Genomic DNA, 20,561 nt, shown 5'->3' on the forward strand with positions numbered 1-20,561 from the left:
CCTTCTGGAATAATGGAGTTGTCAATGCTAATTATTAATTACCTAGCGGGAACCCATGCTATGATAAAACACAGAGCCTTACCCAGTGTTTTGGGGACAGGTGAGAGGTAACCCTCATGAAACCATTGCCAGCCAGACTTGTCCTGGAAATATTCCTATAGGAACAATGCCTAGATATAAGGAAATTTGGGGGTGAAATCCCAATTGTGGCTGTATGTTCCTGGAGGAGAAGGAGAGTTCTTTACCACACAGAGCAGCAGTGTTTCAGCAGCAGATAAGATGTGACATGCCAAGGTCAGCTGGACCAGTCAGGCAGTCTACAGGAGGCCAAACCAGCCAGAGCTGTTCTGTGTCACCTTGGTTCTGTGGGGCCCCATAGTGTCACAATGACACCTTGGTTACACGAGGCCTTGCAGTGTCACAATGGTGCCTTGAATCCATGGGGCCCCGCAGTGTCATAATGATGCCTTGATTCCATGGGGTTCAGCAGAGTCACACTGGCCCCTTGGTTCAGTGAGGTCACACAATGTCAGAATGGACCCATGGTTCCAGAAGGCCCCACTGTGTCACAATGATCCCAATGATTCCATGGCACCTTGCAGTGTCACACTGGCCCTTTGGGCCCTGGGGGTTTGGGTTGTCACAATGGTCTCCTTTGCTCCACAATGTCACAATGGACCATTGATGACAGGAAGCCCCTCTGTGTCACCCTGGAGCTTTGGTTCCATGCAGCCCTGGAGTGTCACAAAGGCCTCTTGGTTTCATGAGGGCCCACAGTATCACAATTGTCCTCTTGGTTCTGTGGGGACCCCCAGGGTCACAATGATCTCACTGGTTCCATGAGGCCTCTCAGAGTCACAATGCTTTGCTTATTCCATGGGCCCTCATAGTGTCACAATGGTCTCCATGATCCCATGAGTCCCCTCAATGTCACAATGGCCTCCCATTTCCATGAGGCTGTGAAGAGTCTTAATGGTCTCTCCATGGTTCCACGAGGCCTTGCAACGTCACAATTATCTCCACAATTTTCCATGATGCCCCACAGTGTCACAATGGTCCCTTGGTCTCACAGGGCCCCACAGTGTCACAATGGTCCCTTGGTCTCACAGGGCCCCACAGTGTCACCATGGTCCCTTGCTTCCATGGGCCCTGTGCTGCTGCATTCCCCCCTCCCCTTCTCAGGCCGCCATGCCAGATGAGAAATGCTCCTTGGGCCTCGGCCTTGGCCAACAGCCCCTGGGCTCAGCTCCTCTGCAGCTCAGCACAAACACTGTCTGCTCCAGGCACTGGTGCTGCCCAACCAGCTCCTGGTTGCTGTAGGAGCAGCCCTGGGAACTGGTTTTGTTCCCTCAGGGGCACAACATGCCTGTTCTCACAGTGCTAAAGAAAGCTGTTGATGCCAAGTGCGGCCAGGAGGAACCATTGCTGTGACTGCAGCCCCACTCTTGGGGCCCTACAAACAGCGCTGCAAAAGGAACCCCTTGGAGCTCTCCTGGGCCAGCGACTCCGTCTGAGTGGGGCCTCTCCCAGCTGGGAAATCTCCCATTTGCTGTGCTCGGGGATCCTGAACAAGGATGGAGCCTGGGCCAATCCCCCCACTCCTCCAGGCTCAACCCTTCACCCACTGGGGAGATGCCAAAGCATCCACAGGGAGCATTTCCTGCCCTCAGGGGAATTTCTCACAGGTGCCTTGCACTGACTCTTTGTGTCTGTGTGCACACAGGAGTGCCTGTGCTGGGGAAATGTGGCAGAAATGCTGCTCTCGGTGGGGTTGGAGTGCCTTGTATAGCTAAGTTAGTCAGGCCTGTAAGTGAGGTTAAATCATGAGGTCTAAGCTAAATTAAATGCTTCTAAAAGTTGCTGTTGGGCTAAGTTGTTATGTTTAATATAAGTCATTAGCTAAGTTAAACACTGTTAAGTGTTATTGCTCTTTTAAATTACAAAGTCATAGGTTGTAAGTTAGGTTAATACTATTAAGTGCAGGGGAGAGGTCAGACTCCACTCACCGCCGGACTCAAAAGAGAGACCCCCTCTGGGAATACTCTTCTTTTATTCCCCGTGTGTTTACAGAGGCGTATCCAGGTTCTCAGTGGCCACACTAGGTGACAATTTCAAATCTGGCCACTAATTGGTTTGAGCACAACTTTCTCAGAAACTCGCTTCCTGGTCAAACCACGACATTCTGTCACTTAATATTAACCCCTTGCAGGGGATTTTTTCAGCGTTCTCAAGCCCTCTTTCGTAAGACATGAGGACGCTGCTGGGGGGTCCCTGTCTCCCTGTTCCACCCCAGGGCCCCGGCCCCCCGTCCCCGTGTCAGGCTCTGGGGTCGATCTCGTGGAACATCCTCTGGGGGAGGCTGCAGCAAGGGGGTGGGGGGACCTGGGGGGTCAGGGGACCCCGCTGTGCACAAGCAGTGTTGGACTGCTCTGGGGGAACTGTGAGGGGGGGCTGGAGCAGAGTGACCTCCCCAGTGACCTCACACAGCCCCTGTGATGTCACACAGCTGATCTGTGATGTCACACACTCCCTGTGATGTCACAAAGGCCCTGTGATGACACCCAGCCCATTTGTGATATCACAGCCCACATTATGATGTCACATTTAATGTTATGATATTACACAACCTACCCTGGGATGTCACACAGCCATTCTATGATGTCAGAACCCCTCTGTAATGTCACACAGTTACCCTGTGATGGCAGAATCCATTCTATGATGTCCAGCCTATGATGTCACAGAACCTACTCTATGATGTCACAGGCAACTCACTGATGACACACACAATTGCTCTGTGATGTCACAAAGCCCCTTCATGATATCACAGGGCCAGTGCTGGGATATCAGTCTGTGATATCATAAAGCTGCTCTGTGATGTCACAGAAGATTCGGTGATGTCACAAACTCACCCTGTGATGTCACAGTCTGTTCTGTGATGTCACAGCCTGCTCTATGATGTCGCTCCGTCACCAGTGATGTCACAACCCACTCTCTTATATCACAGAGTCACCCTCCATGATGGCAGACTCTGCTCCATGGCCTCACATCCTCCTCTGTGACATCAGAGACAGTTCTGTGATGTCACAACCCCCTCAGTGATGTCACAAAACCCTCTCTGTGATGTCATACTGCCAATCTGTAACGTCACAGCACACACTTTGATCTCACAGTCTGCTCTATGGTGTCATAGAGCCATGCCATGATGTCACAGCCTGCTGTGTGATGTCACACAGTCCCCTCTATGATGTCATATCTGATCAATGACCTCACACAACAAACTCTGTGATGTCATAGCCCAACCTGTGACCTCACACAGCCCACTCTGTGCTGTCACACAGCCCCTTGCTGACATCACAGCTGCTCTGTGCCTCTAGGCCACAGCCATGGAGGTGCTGCTGTGACACAGCCCCCTCTGGGACATCCCCCAGCCTCTGCCATCCCCCCATCCCCCAGCCCCTGAGCCCCTGTCAGCTCTGCCTGTGCCCTGCTGGTGTCCCTGAGCTGCCCTGGCAGTGCCCCAGCCCTGCTGGGCTGTGCACAGGAGCTGCTCCTGGCCAGAGCTGTCTCTCTGCAGCGCTGCCCTTGCCAGGAGCTGCCTCTGGGCCAGGAGCCCGGCCCAGCTCAGCAGCACAGACAGAGCACAAGGACTTTAATGACCCTCTGGGGCTTTGGTGCTCTTTGCATCAGACTCAGTCCCTCAGAGTGTGCTCAGAGAACTTCTCAGGGACTCAAAAGGAGAGTGAAACACAGAAGTTTCTCATACTTTAAACCAATCCTTCTGAGGGACAGGACTGAGAAAGTGTCCCCAGGTTGCAGCCAGAGAACAACACTGGAGGCAGTGATGACAGGTGGGGAGAAGCGAGGAAAAGATGTCTCTGATGCTGAGCAAACCTGCACCTCTGTCCCTGCAGGCTGTCGTCATCCCCTGGCTGCCCCACCTGGCTGGCCCCTTCCTTTGCTGACAGCTCTGCCTTCTGCCTGCCTCTGCCTGCCCACACAAAGCCTTGGACTGCTCCAGGCTCTTTCTGGGGGATGTGTTGCACCACAGCCTTGCCCTGGGAGGGAAACTCCTTTCTCCTGCTGTCCAGTCTGGGCCTCCTCAGCCACCCTTGGTGCCATTATCTCTTTCTCAGGATGATTCTCATTATGAAGGAAAGCTCCAGCCTCTCTGAAACCACCCTTCAATCCCTCCCGGACTACTCCTGTTCTGTCCTCAGTCTCCACACCAGTGAGCCCAGAGTCTGCAGCCTCCTCCTGCTGGTTATGTGATGAGGCCTCCAAACCCCATCTTGGGAGATTTTTGGGTCCTCTCCAAAGTCTGTGAAAATGGAAAAATAGTAGTCAAAGGAATTTTTTCCCAAATCTTGCAGTGATAGAACAAGGGCCAGTATTTCTGAACTGAATGAGGGTGGATTTACATTTGTTAGAAGGAGGAAATATTTCACAATGATGAGAGTGGCACAAAACTGCAATTGTTTTTCCAGAGAAGTGGATTCCTCATCCCAGGAATTATCCAAGAGCAGGAACTTTGTGCAACCTGACCCAATGAAACCCTCTCATCCCCAAGGACAGAATTCCTGTTGTGTGAGTTCTCTGATGTGCTGGGTGCCCTCACTACGCTTCTGGCCTGAATGTCTGCGAGGGCAGCCAGGCTGCTGCAGGGGCAGTGACCTCACAGCCATCACCATGGCAGCCCTGTCCCCTGGGCCTGGCTCTCCCCTTTCCTCTGTCCCTGCCTTGTCTCTGCTGGTATGAAGAGTTTTGTCATCAATATCTTGTCCCCAAGGTGCTGGGGCCAATGGCTTCCCAGGCAGGCTCCTGGAGCACAAGTGGCTTTTCAGAGCCCAGGCAGAAATGAGCCCTGAGGCAGCAGCTCTGCAGTGCTGGCCACCAGGCCGGGCTGCCAAGGGAGGCTTCTGGCCATGCCCTGCAAGCAGCTGCTGCTGCCAAGGTGCCTTTGGTGCCTCAGGCTCTGCCTGACACAGCTCCCAGCACGGCACTCTGCCCTTGTGCCCGAGCCCTTCCCTGTGCTGGGGCTGGCCTGGGGCTTTTCCTGCAGCAGGACCTGCCCTGATGATCGCACAGGAAAGGCAGTTCCTGCTGGAGCAGGAGGCTCTGCCTGCAATGGACTCCAACATCTCCAGCAAGGCCCTGTTTGCAAAGCCCCCAGTGGGAAATTAAGGAGGAGGATCATGTTGCTTTTGGGGTGAATAATACTGAAAGCAGACTTCTCCATCCCAAAATCCAACATCCTGATAGGGAAACTGGCAGGGATGGAATAATTCACAGAGAAAGGAACAACCAAGGGACAGCACTGAGAGCTTCTGCAGAGCTGCTGAGCTGGCCCAGCCTGGGCACATCTGACTGACAGGGCAGCACTTCAGACTAGAAAAGCCCCGTCCCAGATTTTAACAGCAGCATCTCCTGACATTTCCCTACTTGGGGCTGTGGAGATTCTCTGCAGTGGGGACATCCCTCAAAGTCACTTCTCCAGGTTGAGCCAAAGGAATTTGCCCACAATCATTAGTCTGGGGGAGTGACATTAATCTCTCTTAAATAACTGCTTTTGCTTTAACACAGTTGCTTTGAAATCACTTCCAAGTGCTCTATTCAATATAATATGTTATAGCTCTTATATATTGGTGTAAATATTTCTGATTAAGAACATTTTGTTTCATCATTGCTATAATAGATATTTATATATAAATATCTCAGGTTTGCCATCCTTAATCCTGTGAAACAAATTCTTTAAAGGTGTCATGGTTTGACCCTGGCACAATGCCATTGCCCCCGTGAAAGGTATATTTGCAAAATGGTTACCGTGAGATGGGACTCAGAAACAGAACAAAGCAGGCTCCAACTTGGGAATGGAGCGGAAAAAAAACCCCAACACTTTATTAATCTACAACATAGAGACAAAATGGATAAAAAGGAAAAAAAATTACACACGACAATCCACAATGGAACACTTCCAAAACACTCTTTCTCCTTCTACCTTTCTAACACTCAATCCTCTCTAACACTCACTTCTCAGTCCAATATCATCTCTCACACAACCTCCCCCCAGTTCATCAGGAGAGAGGAATCTCCCTCTTGCACCATGGGCCTCCCCAGGAAACACAGTTGGAACTTCCTGTGCTTCCGTGTCACACGTGGCAGCCGCCCGGAGAGAATCTGCCGTGGTGACCATCTTCCTTCCATGTCCAGTGCTCTCACCACTGTCCATGGATCCAAACTGCTTCTTAGGTCTTTTTAACAATGCTTTGCTCAGTTTCAAGAAGTGGCAGCCTCTCACCATTTGGGACACCAGTCCCCCCCATATTTCACCCCTTGGGGCCAAAGGGCCTCGTGAACAGAGATCTTTCTCCTCTGAAGGCAGAGGGCTCCACCACACCCTCCTCATCAGTCTCTGTTCCCTCTACTTCTTCTTACAACAGCTTTGTCACTTTTGGTTTTTGGCCAACCACCTCCCCCAAGGTGCAGTCTCTACATTACAGGAAGAAATTGGTTCTGTCCCGTGGCCATGTAAGAGACAAGTTTAGCCCAACAGTCCACTCCATCATCTCCTCCATTTAGGGCGCTTCTCATCTGCTGGCATTTCTTTATTCACTCAAACCTTCTTCTCATTTGCTCATCCTTCGTTCCCTCTTAATTCTCAGCTGGGGAGGATCAGTGTTTTTACAGCTTCCATTGTCTCAACACAAAAGAATTAAAACCTCGGCCGTGGTCTGCCCGCGGCTGGGCACCTTGCCCCCCCCACTTCTTCTCCTGGCCATGGTGCCAGCACAAGATATCAAATTTCAAGCCAGCACAGACTCTCTATCACTCTCTCCCGGGGGTGCTGCCCGAAACATCCCAGGTCTCCTCCACCCCTGCACCTTGCAGGGCTCCGGCCTCCCTCCCCTCAGGCCGCATGGCCTCCCCTGCCCCACCCAGACGCAGCTGGCCAGGGGAGGAGGTCAGATCAACTCATGGCTGGACTCAAAAGAGAGAGTCCCTCTGGGAATCTTCTGCTTTTAACCCCTGTGTGTTCTCAGAGGCGTACCCAGGTCCCCAGTGAACACACCTGGTGGCAATTTTCAAATCTGGCCACTGATTGGTTTGACCACAACTTTCCCAGAAACTCACTTCCTGGTCAAACCACAACAAAATATTAATTCCACCTCATTAATTCTCTACACACAAACACTTGAAAAGTCCAGGGCTGGGATTGGAACCAGCTGCTCCAAGGCTGTTCTCACAAAAAGTGCTTAGAAAGCCTGGAGGTTCTTGGGGATGTTTGAGTGTGGATATGACAGTCCGGTCAGAGACAGAGAAAGCAAGATAACCTTTCCCATGAATTGGTCTGGGAACTTTTAGGGAGCTGGAGAGAAAGAATTGTAACTATCCACAGGTGGTGTTTGGAATAAGTTGTTTTTTTCCATAAAGTTGTTTAATGGAAGGTGTTTTCTTAATTAGCCAATCATGTGAAATATGTTGATTAAATGACCAATGAGGTCCACTTGTAGCAAACCAAGGTATAAAAGAAGAGGATTGAATAAACGGGTGGCTTTTAGCTCTCAGCCTTCTGATCTGAGTCTGTGTCATCTCTGACTCCACAGTGACTTTTGGGGATCTGTGAGGGCTATTAGGGATCCTTTCTGCACCTCATGACCTAACAGGATCTTCTCCAATAAACTTTGCCTGAAGCTCCTGCTGTGCCTATAACAGGAACCCCTGTGAGTGTCTGGGACATCCTGGCTCTTTGGCAGCCTGGGGACTCCTGGGATGCCACCATGGAACCCCCATGAGTGCCTGTGACAGATCGGTGCCTTTGCAGCCCAAGGTGCCCTGGGATGTCACCATGGAATGGCTGTGACTGCGTCTGACCACAGGGCTCCTTACCATCCCCAGAAACCCCTGGGAGGTGTCCATGGAGCCCCTGTCTCTGCCCGTGACATTCCAGCTCTTGAACAGCCTGGAGACTCTTGGGAAGTCCCCGTGGAACCCCTCTGAGGGCCTGTGACAAATCTGATCCTTAGCAGGCAACCATCCCCAGCCCCCTGTTGCTATGGTCAGTTTCCATGGCAACCATCCCCAGCCCCCTGTTGCTATGGTCAGTTTCCATGGCAACCATCCCCAGCCCCCTGTTGCTATGGTCAGTTTCCATGGCAACCATCCCCAGCCCCCTGTTGCTATGGTCAGTTTCCATGGCAACCATCCCCAGCCCCCTGTTGCCATGCTCAGTCCCTCGGCAGCTCCATGCAGACCCCATGCCAGGAGAGGTTGCCATGGACACCAGCTCAGGCCTGCAGCCAGAGCCCGTTGCCATGGCAACCATTGGCAGTCCCATCCCCAGGGTCATGGGATCCCAGATCCACAGAATTGGCTGAGCTGGGAGGGACCCATCAGGATCCTGGAGTCCAACTGCTGGCCCTGCACAGGACACCCCAACAATGCCAGCCTGGGCCTGGCAGCGTTGTCCAAACACTGCTGGACCTCAGAGAGCCCTGGAGCTGGCAGCCTTCCCTGGGGAACCTGGGCAGTGCCCCAGCAGCCTCTGGGCAAAAACCTTTTCCTGAGATCCAGCCTGAGCCTGCCCCGACTCAGCTGCAGCCGTTCCCTCCAGTCCTGTCCCTGGGCACCAGAGGGAAGAGGTTCCCACAGCCCCAGCCAGGGACCCGCTCCCAAGGCTGCTGCCATGGCCACCAGGGCTGGGAGCAGCTGGGATGCTCGGTTTCCATGGGCCAGGGTTCAGGAATGGGATTCCCCAATTTCCTGCTCCCACTAAAACCACGCTGCCACTCGCTGCCCTTCCACCTCCCATGGAAAGAACAAAAGGCAAAGATCCTGGGCTGGGATAAGAACAATTTAATGGGAACAGCAACGAGATAAACAACAAACAGGAAGAGAAACAATACTGGTAACAGAAGGGAAAACAAAAACTATTTACAGGGAAAACTACAACATCAACAACCGTCTCTTCCTGGCCACATATTTCCTCCTGCCTGGAAAGGACACCCTCGTCTTTGCGAGAGAGAGAGTCCCTTGCCTGCCCCTGGCAATAACCTAAGGTGGGACTGAATGTAACATCATGATCATAGCCACATCATCATGTTCTTCAATCTCACATCATATCATTGACAGAACCAGGAAAAGCTACAGGTGTCTTCCCAGCATGGATCACAGGAACCATGGATCACCAGGGCTCTTCCCAATGTGGGTTCTCCAGTGGAGGGACAAAGTTAGGGCAGTGCACGAAGCTCCTTCTGCAGTTGGGGCATTTATAGGGCTTCCCTTAACTGTGCCTCTGGTGGTGTCTGTTCAAGTTACAGCTCTGGGTGAAGCTCTTCCCACACTGGGAACACTCGTAGGGCCTCTCCCCACTGTGGATTCGCTGGTGGGTGATGAGGTGGGAGTTGTGCTTGAAGCCCTTCCCGCAGTCGGGGCAACGGAAGGGCCTCTCCTGTGTGTGAATTCTCTCATGCAGGAGGAGATTGGAGCTGGTTTGGAACCTCTTCTGGCACACAGGACACTCATAGGGCCTCTCCCCAGTGTGGATGCGTTGGTGGATGATGAGGTGGGAGCAGCAGCTGAAGCCCTTCCCACATTCCCCACACTCACAGGCCCATTCCCCAGTGTGGATCATCTGGTGGCTCATCAGGGTGTTGCTCCGCCTGAAGCTCTTCCCACACCCCAAACACTTGTAGGGCTTCTCCCTGTCATGAAGCTGCTCATGGGTCACCAGCTCCAATCCCTGGCTGAAGCTCTCTCCACCTTCCTGGCTCAGGGTGCAGCCTTTCACCTCAGAGCACCCTGGGCTGGGTTTGGTCCCCTCTTCCTGTGCCATCTCTGGAGCTTTTCCTCCCTGTTGGATTCCTGCCCCGTGGAGCCGCTCCAATCTGCCTCTTCCTCGAGGTTCTTCTGTGGGGATTTGTCCTCCCTGGTCTCCATCCTCACCTCCTTGTCTGGGGGAGGAAGGACAAGGTGAGGATGAGATTTGCCCCTATGCTGCTGGGAAAGGGAAGAAGATCCCCCAGTGCATCCCCAGCAGGACAGCAGTGGGGTTGTCCTGCAGCCGGGGGCATTGCTGGGCTGGGAGATGGAGCAGATGAGAAAGGGAAAGGGGCACTTACTCCTCCTCACCTGCCTGGGTGTCCCGGGGCATCTTCCTCTTCCTTACAGCCTCCTCCTCCATCCAGCCAAAGTTTGGGAATGAGAAATCCTGGTTTGGGGGAAAATACCGTGTATGACTACATTGGATTACGGTGTTCCTCCTGCCCAAGTCCATCTCTGGTGTTGTGGCACATCCACAACGAGCCCCTGTGAGCAAGCTGCACTCCCAGAGCCCGGAGCACGCTTGCTTAACCTGCTGATGGACAAGGCCAGAGACGGGTCTGTGTGCACAGCTCCAAACGCAGTTCATTGCAATGCAGAGGGTCCAGGCACAGAGACAAAATGGTGCTGAGGACACAGGGTTTGGTAAGGGGGGAAAGGGGCGGGTCTGAGGGCCAAGGGCCAATGGGAACTGAGCACAGGTGGTGCAGAGGAGGGGCAGCCAACTGGGGAACCAATGAGGTAACAGGGGCGGAGCATTGCAGCAAACCGGGACCAATGGGGGACAAGAGCGGGGAGAACATTCTAGGGGGAATCCATATAAAGAAAAAGGGCAGCTGGAGTGGGTGACACCAATGAAGCCTGCTGCATTCCCATGAGCCTGCAAATGCTGATGGTGAGAGCATTGTCCTCAGAGGGGTGTCTCTCTCTGACCCTGGTCACCTTTGCCCTGAGGTATTACAGTTCCAATGTTGGGCCCCTGCGCCTCCACACTCTAGAAGTCACCGGGAATCTGGTGCCTTTGTAAACTTCCAAAACACTAAAATTCAGTGCCCAAAAATACACAAATTACTAAGATTCAACCAAAACACTCAACCCTGGGTTTCTCCTCTCTGGTGTCTCCACTTTGGGCTCCTGGAGGCCCCCCTGTCTGGGTTGCTGCAGGTCAGCTTTGTATTGGTGTTCCCCCCTCTGGGCTGCTGGGGCTCCTGGCAATCCCGCAGGTCCTCCTTCTCTGGGCTCACCACTTTGGCATCACAGGTATCCCAGGGGTCAGCACTGTCCGGGGTCCCTGTTTCAGGGTTCTGGGGTATCCATGGCTCCCCCCTGTCCATGCTGCCAACATGTCCGGGCTTCTGGAGCACCCCCAGCTCTCGCATTGCCCGTTTCTGCTCCCCCCAGTGCCGGTTTCCCTGCCAGCCCTGCCGGTCCCGGGCGATCCCCAGGTGGCTCTGGGCTGACAGTGCAGCCCCTGGGCCGGGCAGAGCCAGCCCCAGCACGGGGGGACCCTGCATCCTCCGCTGCCTCGGCAGCCGCGCCCAGCGCCGGGCACGGAGCTCGGGCAGCCCCCGCCGCCCCCTGCCCAGGGAGCCCCGGGGACCCCCGCAGCCGGGGCTGGCTCTGAGCGAGGCGGCCCCGAGCCCGGCTGCGTGGCCAGGGGGGCACGGCGAGCCCGGGGCCTCTGTGCCAGCGCTTCCCCCGCTCTCCCTCAGCCTTTGCCCGGCCCGGCCCCCGAGCACAGAGCTCTGCCCGGGGCTCCCGGCCCGAGGGGCGGCTCCGGGCCCGCCCGGCCGCTCCCGGCTCCCACAGCCCGCCCGGGGCCGCCAACAAAACATCCCAGCACCAAATCCACAAACCAACCACTGCCACCCTGTCTTGCTGCGCCTCCCCAGGGACCCCAACCCCGAGGCAATGCCCCCGGTGCATGGGGACCAAAAGCTGCTCCAGCCCAGCCCCTCGGAAGCCCCAGCTGCGGCCCGTCCCTGGCACAGCGGTCCCGGCAGCTGCCCCGCTGTCGCAGCTGCGGCTCTGGAGCAGGGAGGCTCTGCGGGACCCCCGGGCTGGGCCCCCTCCCAGCCCGTGCCTGCCCCGCACCTTCAGCCCGGCCTCTCTCGCTGCTCCGGCTCTGCACAGTCCCCGCTCTCCATTCCTTGGACCCTTGGGCTCTCCTCTGGGGCTCCTACAACACCCGGCAATGGAAAACAATGGATTTTGGTGCTTCCTAGCCAGACCACAACTGAAACTTTGTTCCTTTTGCCTGGCTGCAGAGACCTCCAGGGCGTTTTCTGCACACAGTCCCAGCCCCCAGCACTTGCTGAAGGCGCTCCTTGCAAATGTCACTGTGCCAGGGCCCTGTCCTTGTTGTCACTTGCTGGGGCTGGCCATGGACAGAGCTCCTGGACTTGCATTTCCAGCTGCTGTGCAGCCAAAGCCGAGATATCTGCAGCTGCCTGAATGCAAAAACTGCAATAGGAGCCTCTCTCCAGGGGGAAATCTCCCCTCCTGTGCCAGTCCGTGGCAATGCTGCCATTCTCTGCTGCTGCTGCTGTTGCTGCTGGGGCACTCGGGGCTCTGGCTGAGCAGCAAAGGTGACCCTGAGCCAGGAGCTTTCCTTGGCTGCAGCAAACCCTCAGCACGCAAAGCCCTTCCCGGTGCTGTGCCCTGTGCCAGGAGGGATTGTGCCAGCAGAGCTGACCCGAAATTTCTTCTCCCAGGCAGCTTTAGGACACGCAACATGGAGAAGCCAGAGCCCACTCTCAGCTTTGCGCAGTCCTGCAGAAGAATCCTGTGTGTGAAGCAGCCTGGGAACAGGGTTTGGTGTCAGGGGAGGGGAGCTCAGAGCCCTTTTCTGGCCTGTGGGCTGAGGCTCTGCATTTGCAATGGCCCTGCAGCTGCCAGAGGGGCCTTTTTGTCTCAGCTGAAAGCAGTTCTGTTGAGAGCCTGTCCTACACCCGCTTTTCCTGCAAATGTGCCCAATAAATTCACATTTTTTGCAGCCACAGGTCTTGTGTGACAACTGAAGGATGGAACAGCTCTGATGGGGGGAGTTCTCTCTTTCTTGTTTTGATTTTTTTTTCCTTGGGTGTGTTCTGTGTTTTGTTCTTTGTTTTGTTTGGTTGATTTGTTTGTTTTTGTTGGCTTTTAGGTTTTTTTGTTTGTTTCTTTTTCTGTTGCTTGGGGGGTATTTTTTGTTTAGGTTGTGTGAATTTATAAAATCAAAGGGTTTTGGGAAAGCTGCAAAAGGCAGGCCTCAGAGACAGCAGAACTGTGATTAGAGTTAAGCACTAGCCATAAAATAAGTCAGCAGAAAAATTATTAAAAAAGTAGAAAAGTAAGGACAAATGGAACAATGGTCTGTCTATTAATGCTTGTCTAGAATAACTTCCTCAGCTGCAGAAAAGTATATCTAGCAAGATACTAGGAAGTTCTAAGCTTAATAATGCAGCTCTGTGCATTGTGTTTTAAGGCTTACAAACAGGTATTGTATTCAAAATAAGCAAGAATTGTTTTAACCGACTGTATGTGTGCTTATAGTGGTTAGATAGAACTACTGTCAATATGCTTTTGCTTTGTGTGATTAGTCAAAAAACTTATAAAGTAAGTTGTCACATTACCTTCTTGGTCTGCTGCATGGGATGTGAGCTGCTGGCATCTTCCCATTGTCATAACCATGTAATGAGATGGATGCTGGAAAATAAAAAGGCTCAAGACACGTTCCTAGCAGTCCCGTCCTATTCATGTTTTGTACATAGCCCCCAGCTGGCAATATAGGCGATGGTTTTCTTCTTTTGGTATGGTTTTGTTTGTTTTTGGTTTTGGTTTTTTGGTTTTTGTTTGTTTTTTTTTTTTTTTTATAATCGATTTCTCCGCCAGTTCTGGGCAGAGCTCTGTAACTGTGTCTGACACTTGTCTGTGGTCCTGTGCTGGTGGCCAGGGGGACCATCCCCGAGCTGTGTGCAGAGGAATCCACATCAGCCCAGGCCGGGCTGGGCAGTGGCTGCTCAGTTCCATGGACTGGACACGGCTCTGGACGCTTCCCTTGGAGCGTCTGCAGGGAGGGAACGCTGGGGCTGTCACCGCTGGGGTGTCACACACAGGAGAACGCTGGGGCTGTCACTGCTGGGGTGTCACACACAGGAGAACGCTGGGGCTGTCACTGCTGGGGTGTCACACACAGGGGAACGCTGGGGCTGTCACTGCTGGGGTGTCACACACAGGGGAACGCTGGGGCTGTCACCGCTGGGGTGTCACACACAGGGGAACACTGGGGCTGTCACTGCTGGGGTGTCACAGACAGGGGAACGCTGGGGCTGTCAGTGCTGGGGTGTCACACACAGGGGAACGCTGGGGCTGTCACCACTGGGGTGTCACACACAGGGGAACACTGGGGCTGTCACCGCTGGGGTGTCACACACAGGGGAACGCTGGGGCTGTCGCTGCTGGGGTGTCACACACAGGGGAACACTGGGGCTGTCACTGCTGGGGTGTCACAGACAGGGGAACGCTGGGGCTGTCAGCACTGGGGTGTCACACACAGGGGAACACTGGGGCTGTCACCGCTGGGGTGTCACACACAGGGGAACGCTGGGGCTGTCACTGCTGGGGTGTCACACACAGGGGAACACTGGGGCTGTCACTGCTGGGGTGTCACAGACAGGGGAACGCTGGGGCTGTCAGCGCTGGGGTGTCACACACAGGGGAACACTGGGGCTGTCACTGCTGGGGTGTCACAGACAGGGGAACGCTGGGGCTGCCCTGTCCCCAACAGCTCTGCCAGCGCCTCGAGGGGACATAAAGGCTGAGCCAAAGGGTGAGAATTGCAGTAGGGGCTGAGCTGGGAGGGACCCATTAGGATCATCAAGTCACAGAATCACAGAGTTGCTGTGTTGGAAGAGACCTTCAGGATCATCGAGTCCAACACAGCCCTAACACCTCAACTAGACCATGGCACCAAGTGCCCTGTCCTGTCTTTTTTTAAACACATCCTGTCCTTTTTTAAACACATCCAGGGATGGTGACTCAACCACCTCGCTGGGCAAACCAATCCTGTACTTTATTACCCTTTATATAAAAAACTTTTTCTTAATATCCAACCTATATTGGATAAGCTCAGCTGCTCCTTGGCACAACTTAAGACTGTGTCCTCTGGTTCTGTCAGTTGCTGCCTGGAGAAAGAGACCAACCCCCACCTGACTACAACCACCTTTCAGGAAGTTGTAGAGAGTGATAAGGTCACCTCTGAGTCTTCTCTTCCCTGGGTCCCTCAGTCGTTGCTCACAGGATTTGTGTTCCAAGCCCCTCACCAGCCTTGTTTCCCTTCTCTGGACACGCTCCAGCCCCTCCATTCCCTGCGTAAATTGGGAAGCCCAGAACTGGACACAGCACTCAAGGTACGGTGCCAGAACAGGGGAATAATGCCAAGTACACCAGTGCCAAGTGCAGGGGAAGAATGACCTCCCTGCTCCTGCTGGCCACACCATTCCTGATCCAGGCCAGGAGCCATTGGCCTTCTTGGTCACCTGGGCACACTGCTGGCTCATGTTCAGCCGGCTGTCGAGCAGTACCCCCAGGTCCCTTTCTGCCTGGGCACTGTCCAACCACACCATCCCCAGCCTCTGGCATTGCAGGGGGTTATTGTGGCCAAAATGCAGGACTCAGCACTTGGACTTATTAAACTCCATCTTATTGGACTCTTGCATCCATCCAGCTTTTCCTGATCTCTCCAGACCCCTTCTCCCTTCCAACAGATCAACACATGACCCCAACGTGGTGTCATCTGCAGGTTTACTAATGAAGGACTCAATTCCCTCATCCATGTCATCAGTGAAGATATTGAGCAGAGCTGGCCCCAGCACAGAGCCCTGAGGACAGCACTGGTGCCTGGCTGCCAGCTGGATGCAGCAGCGCTCACCAGCACTCTCTGGGCCAGCCATGCAGCCAGTTCTGAACCCAGCACAGAGTGCTCCTGTCCCAGCCCTGGGCTGCAGCTTCTCCAGGAGTGTGCTGTGGGAGACAGTGCCAAAGGCCTTGCTGGAGTCCAAACAGACACATCCACAGTCTGTCCTGCATCCACCAGGAGGGGCACCTGGTCATAAAAGGAGACCAGGTTGGTCAAACACAAACTACCCCTCCTAAACCCCTGATGTCTGGCTCTGATACCTTGGCCATGCTGGAAGTGCTGGGTGATGACACTCAGTATAAACTGTTCCATTTCCTTACTGGGTACAGAGGTCAGGCTGACTGGCCTGTAATTACCAGGATACTCCTTCCCACCCTTGTTGTGAATGGGTGTCACATTGGGCAGCTTCCAGTCATCTAGAAACTCACCAGTGAGCCAGGACTGCTGGAGAGCGGCTTGGCAAGCTCATCTGCCAGCTCCCTCATCACCCTGGGGTGGATCCCATCTGGGCCCATGGATTTAGGAATATCCAAGCATCTTAGAAGTTCTCTGACTGCTGCCTGTTGGATAATGGGGGGACCATTCTGTTCCCTGACCAGGGAGGGCTGTTTTCCTGAGGACAAGCCGTTCTTCTCACTAAAAACAGAGGCAAAGAATGCATTAAGCACCTCTGCCTTCTCCTCTTAATAATCTTATTATTCCCTCATAAGGGAACTTAATAATCTGCAGTTATTAAGTTCCCTTATGCATGTAATAAAGGACAAAAGTTGGTCTTACCCTTCCTTTTATCATTCATCTATGTGTAAAAACATTTTTTATTTTCCTTTACAAAAATCGCCATTTTAACTTCAATCTGAGCTTTGGCCTCCCAAATTTTTTTCCTACCTGCTCTAGCAGCCCTCTTAAATACATCCTGAGAGACCTGACCCTCCTTCCAAAGATGATACATCCTCTTTTTTTCCTAAGTTCCTCCAAAACTTCCTTCCCCATCTCGACTAGGCTGGGTATTGCCTCGTCGACTTGTCCTTTGGCATGCAGGGACTGTTGGTTCTTCTGCCCTCAAGATCCCTCTTTTAAAGCACACCCACTATTGCTGGCCAGGGCTCTATGTACAAATCACGAACGGAATGGGACTGCTGTGGAAAGCATCTCAAGCTGTTTATTTTCTAGCATCAGTCTCATTACATGGTTATGATTTGTGGAAAGAAAAAAACTCTGCAACTTCGCAAAAGTTGTAAAGCCCGTATGTTTATTTCAGCACTGGACACGTGGGGATTGTTCACCCTTAAAGGACATGTGTACCCTTGAGAACTCCCAATCCTTTTTTATCTCCCTTACTTGCAGCTGCGCGTGTCCAAAATCCCCCATTCAGGGCGGCCCCGACAAGCTCAATGGCACGCGAGCTGCAGCGCTGGGGGCACTCTCCCCTCTTTGTGTGCTGCAGGGAGTTCGCCTGAGGCAAGGATGCCTTCTCAGACTCTGGGCTTGCTACGGCAGGAGCGATGGAAAGGCGGACTCTGTCTTCTGGGATAAACTGGGTTTATTGAGGAGCAGGGAAGTGGACGGTCCGAGGAAACCAGAAGGCAAAGACAAGACTAACGGAGTAGTGGCAGCTTATACAGGGAGGTGGGTACAAAGCCTGCCCTCCAACCAATGGAGTAAGAGGGAGGAGTGGGTAAAGGGATACAGATATTATTGTACAACTAATCACAGGTAACCTGGGGAGGGTCCCCAGCCCCTGAGCCAATCACTCAATGCCCTAAAGAGAAGCTTCTAGATGAAAGGACTGGGTTGTCAAGTGACAGACAGGGCACCAGGGAGGGACAGAGCAAAGGGATACAATGGCTCTTACGGTAACCAGGGAGGAGATAGGGAAACTGACAGGGGATTCAGAGCAGAAGGCAACTGGGCAGAACCAGTATTAGCATGTGGGGAGAATAGAACATACCAATTTACAAAGTACAACTTAAAACAACTAGAACCAGTTAAAAGCACAACCCAACAGTAAACTGACTGAAAATCTTGTGTTTTGTCTCCTTACATTGTCAGTAAGGAAGAAAAGGTTGTAGAGAGAGGAGAAGTGTTCTGAAAGATTTCTTCTGATTCTTATTACTCTTTCTTTTAGTTATTATTAATAAACATTTCTTTATACACTTTTAAAATATTGAGCCCACTTTGCCTTCCTCCTACTCCTGTCTCACAGCAGGAAATGTATAAGTATATTCTAGTGAGTGCACAGGTAATTAGCCAACACTGAACCCACCACACTAATTGATGCATTTGCCAAGGAATCTCAAATTGGCAAACCAAAACCACTACAGAAACATTCCTGATGAACTGCACAAGAGCAGGAGAAAATCAAGACAGGGCCATGGTTTGTCAGGACTTGCTTGATCCTAATGAGCCCCGTGGTGCATTTGGAGCTGAGCCCTTGAACCTCAGGGCCTGAGAGGAGATTGCACAAATATTTCCAGGAGTCAAAGGCAGAACACCTAAAGTGCCTCAAAGCATGAATGGGACCCACTGATGTCCATCCCCAACACAGGCTCCTCATGGACTCCTTGAAGGAGAGAAATGGAGGCCAGGATGGAACAAAAACCTCTCAGAAGACTGAATGTGGAAAGGAAATTCCAAAGTACCTTAAAAAATTTGAGTATCTCAAAGTATTAATGAGCCCTACTGAGTGTCAGTACAAAGCTCTCAAGGGACTAATTAAAGCAGATAATTGAGGCCATGATTGCACAAACCTCTCACAGAGTTTGTATCCAAAGGGAAACACCAAGTACCTTAAAATACCTGAAGTACTCTGAAGCATTAATGAGCCCCACTGAGTGTTGTTACTGACAAAGCCTCTCCAGGGACTAATTACAGCAGATAATTGGAGGCCATGATTGCACAAACTTCTCACAGACTCCAAGGTAAAAGCCAAAGTCCTTTGAAAAACCTGCAGTCTCTGGGAGCCTGAAGGAGCCCCCAGGGCCATTCCCCGACCAAGGGTCCCCAGAGACTCCTTCCAGCAGATCCTTGAGGCCACTGGCATGTGGGCTAGGGTCTTGCTTCGGCAAGAACCCCTTGTGTGAGGACACGAGGCTTGACTCCATTTTCATCAGAAGGCTGATTTATTATGTTATATATTATACTAAAATACTACATTACAACTATACTAAAAGAAGAGAGAGAAGAAGATCAGAAGGCTACAAAGACAAGAATAGAATAGGAATGAATAACAAAAATCCTGTGACTGCTCACAGCCTTGGCACAGGTGGCTGTGATTGGTCACTAATTGACAACAATCCACATGTTCCAATGAAAGATGCACCTGTGGCATTCCACAGCAGCAGACAGTTACCGTTTACATTTCTTTCCTGAGGCTCTCAGCTCCTCAGGACAGGAAAAATCCTAGCAGAGGCTTTTTCACTAAAATCTCATGGCAACACTTCATAAATCGGGGTTAATAAAAAAATCAACTTAAATCCTACCATATCCTCACATTACTCTTGTTACTATGTCATAAATTACACTCTTACTCCAGTTTTCTGTAAGAAAAAGTCTACCTAATTTCAAATCCTTCTTAATTTTACTTTTAAATCTCCTGATGTTGAGACAATTTTCCAATCAGGTATTTGGCCTTTCACTCGTGAGGCATGTGTCCAACCCCTTTCTGCTGCTCGAACTGCAGTTTCCGTGGTCAGGAGAACTAAAAATGGTCCCTCCCACCGTGGCTCCCGGCTTTCTCCCCTCCAGCATTTGATTAATACATAATGTCCAGGTGGAATAGAATGGATTGGAAAATCCAGGGGAGTTGTTTGAGCTAAAGCCCCTTTTTCTCTTAATTCCTTTAAATTGTTTGCAATAGTTGTTATATATCCCTGGATGGATCTATCCCCAACTAACGAGGGGTCCATTGTCATACCCTGAGGATAGGGCATTCCATATTACATTTCATATGGTGAAATCCCGGTCTCAGAATGGGGCTTAGTTCTGATATTTAATAAAGCCAAAGGGAGACAGGCTCTAATATCCCTCCTTCTCTGGTGCCCCTTTACATGAACCACTGCTACTCTCTTCGGACCCTTTAATGCTTCACGTGTCTGAACTATCAATCCCTCGTGTACTAACCCTTTTCCTTGAGGGTTTCTAAGTCCCCTTTCTTTCCAAATTTTTCCAAAAGTATGCACTACACTAAAAGCATATCTGGAATCCGTATAAATAGTCCCTTCTCTCTCTTTTAGTATTAAAAATGCATGGAGTAATGCATACAGGTCACAAGCTTGTGCTGACCAGGATGGACTAAGGAGACCAGACTCCTTTACCTCAAGCTCTTCCCCACTCATTATAGCATAACCTGATTTTCTTTTCCCACTCACTCCCTGAGACAACCCATCTATAAATAACTTCTCCCCCGCTTTGTAACTCCTGCTCTCCCAAATCTGGACTTATTTTTTTTGTAACTCTATAATCTCTATGCAATCATGTACCAGCTGTTCCCCTGGATCCCCATAAAGAAATTGAGCAGGGCTCTGGACTTGTGTCAACTTCAATTCAAATTCAGGGGAGGTAGTCACGATAGCCTCATATTTCAGTATTCGGCTATCTGTTAGCCATTTCTCAGCTTTTTGTGCTAAAATTCCCCTAAGACTATGAGGGGTATATACTTCCAAAGGCACCCCAAAGGTTACTTTCTGGGCCACTTCCACTAGCAACGCAGTCGCTACCAAAGCCTGTAAACACCTTGGCCAACCTTTACTAAGTGGATCTAAGAGTTTTGAATAATACCCCTCTGGTTTCTGACTTCCTGCCCAGTCTTGAGTCAGCACTCCATAAGCTCTCTGCTTGGCTGTATTTA

The 20,561-nt window shown here is 51.9% G+C and overlaps 2 long non-coding RNA genes across 2 annotated transcripts in view; both read right to left on the reverse strand.

Annotated features, from left to right (window-relative positions):
• LOC135287747 (uncharacterized) overlaps positions 1-20,561 on the reverse strand; it is a 132,100-nt gene that overhangs the window by 42,207 nt on the left and 69,332 nt on the right. The gene's annotated exons all lie outside the window — the stretch shown is intronic.
• Positions 8,828-11,169, reverse strand: LOC135287746 (uncharacterized). The gene is made up of 2 exons (XR_010351289.1): positions 10,126-11,169; positions 8,828-9,947 (listed from the first exon to the last, which is right to left on the reverse strand). It is a non-coding gene; the product is annotated as an uncharacterized LOC135287746 (long non-coding RNA).

This window comes from Passer domesticus, chromosome 31 (genome assembly GCF_036417665.1).
Source record: "Passer domesticus isolate bPasDom1 chromosome 31, bPasDom1.hap1, whole genome shotgun sequence".
NCBI classification, from domain to species: domain Eukaryota; kingdom Metazoa; phylum Chordata; class Aves; order Passeriformes; family Passeridae; genus Passer; species Passer domesticus.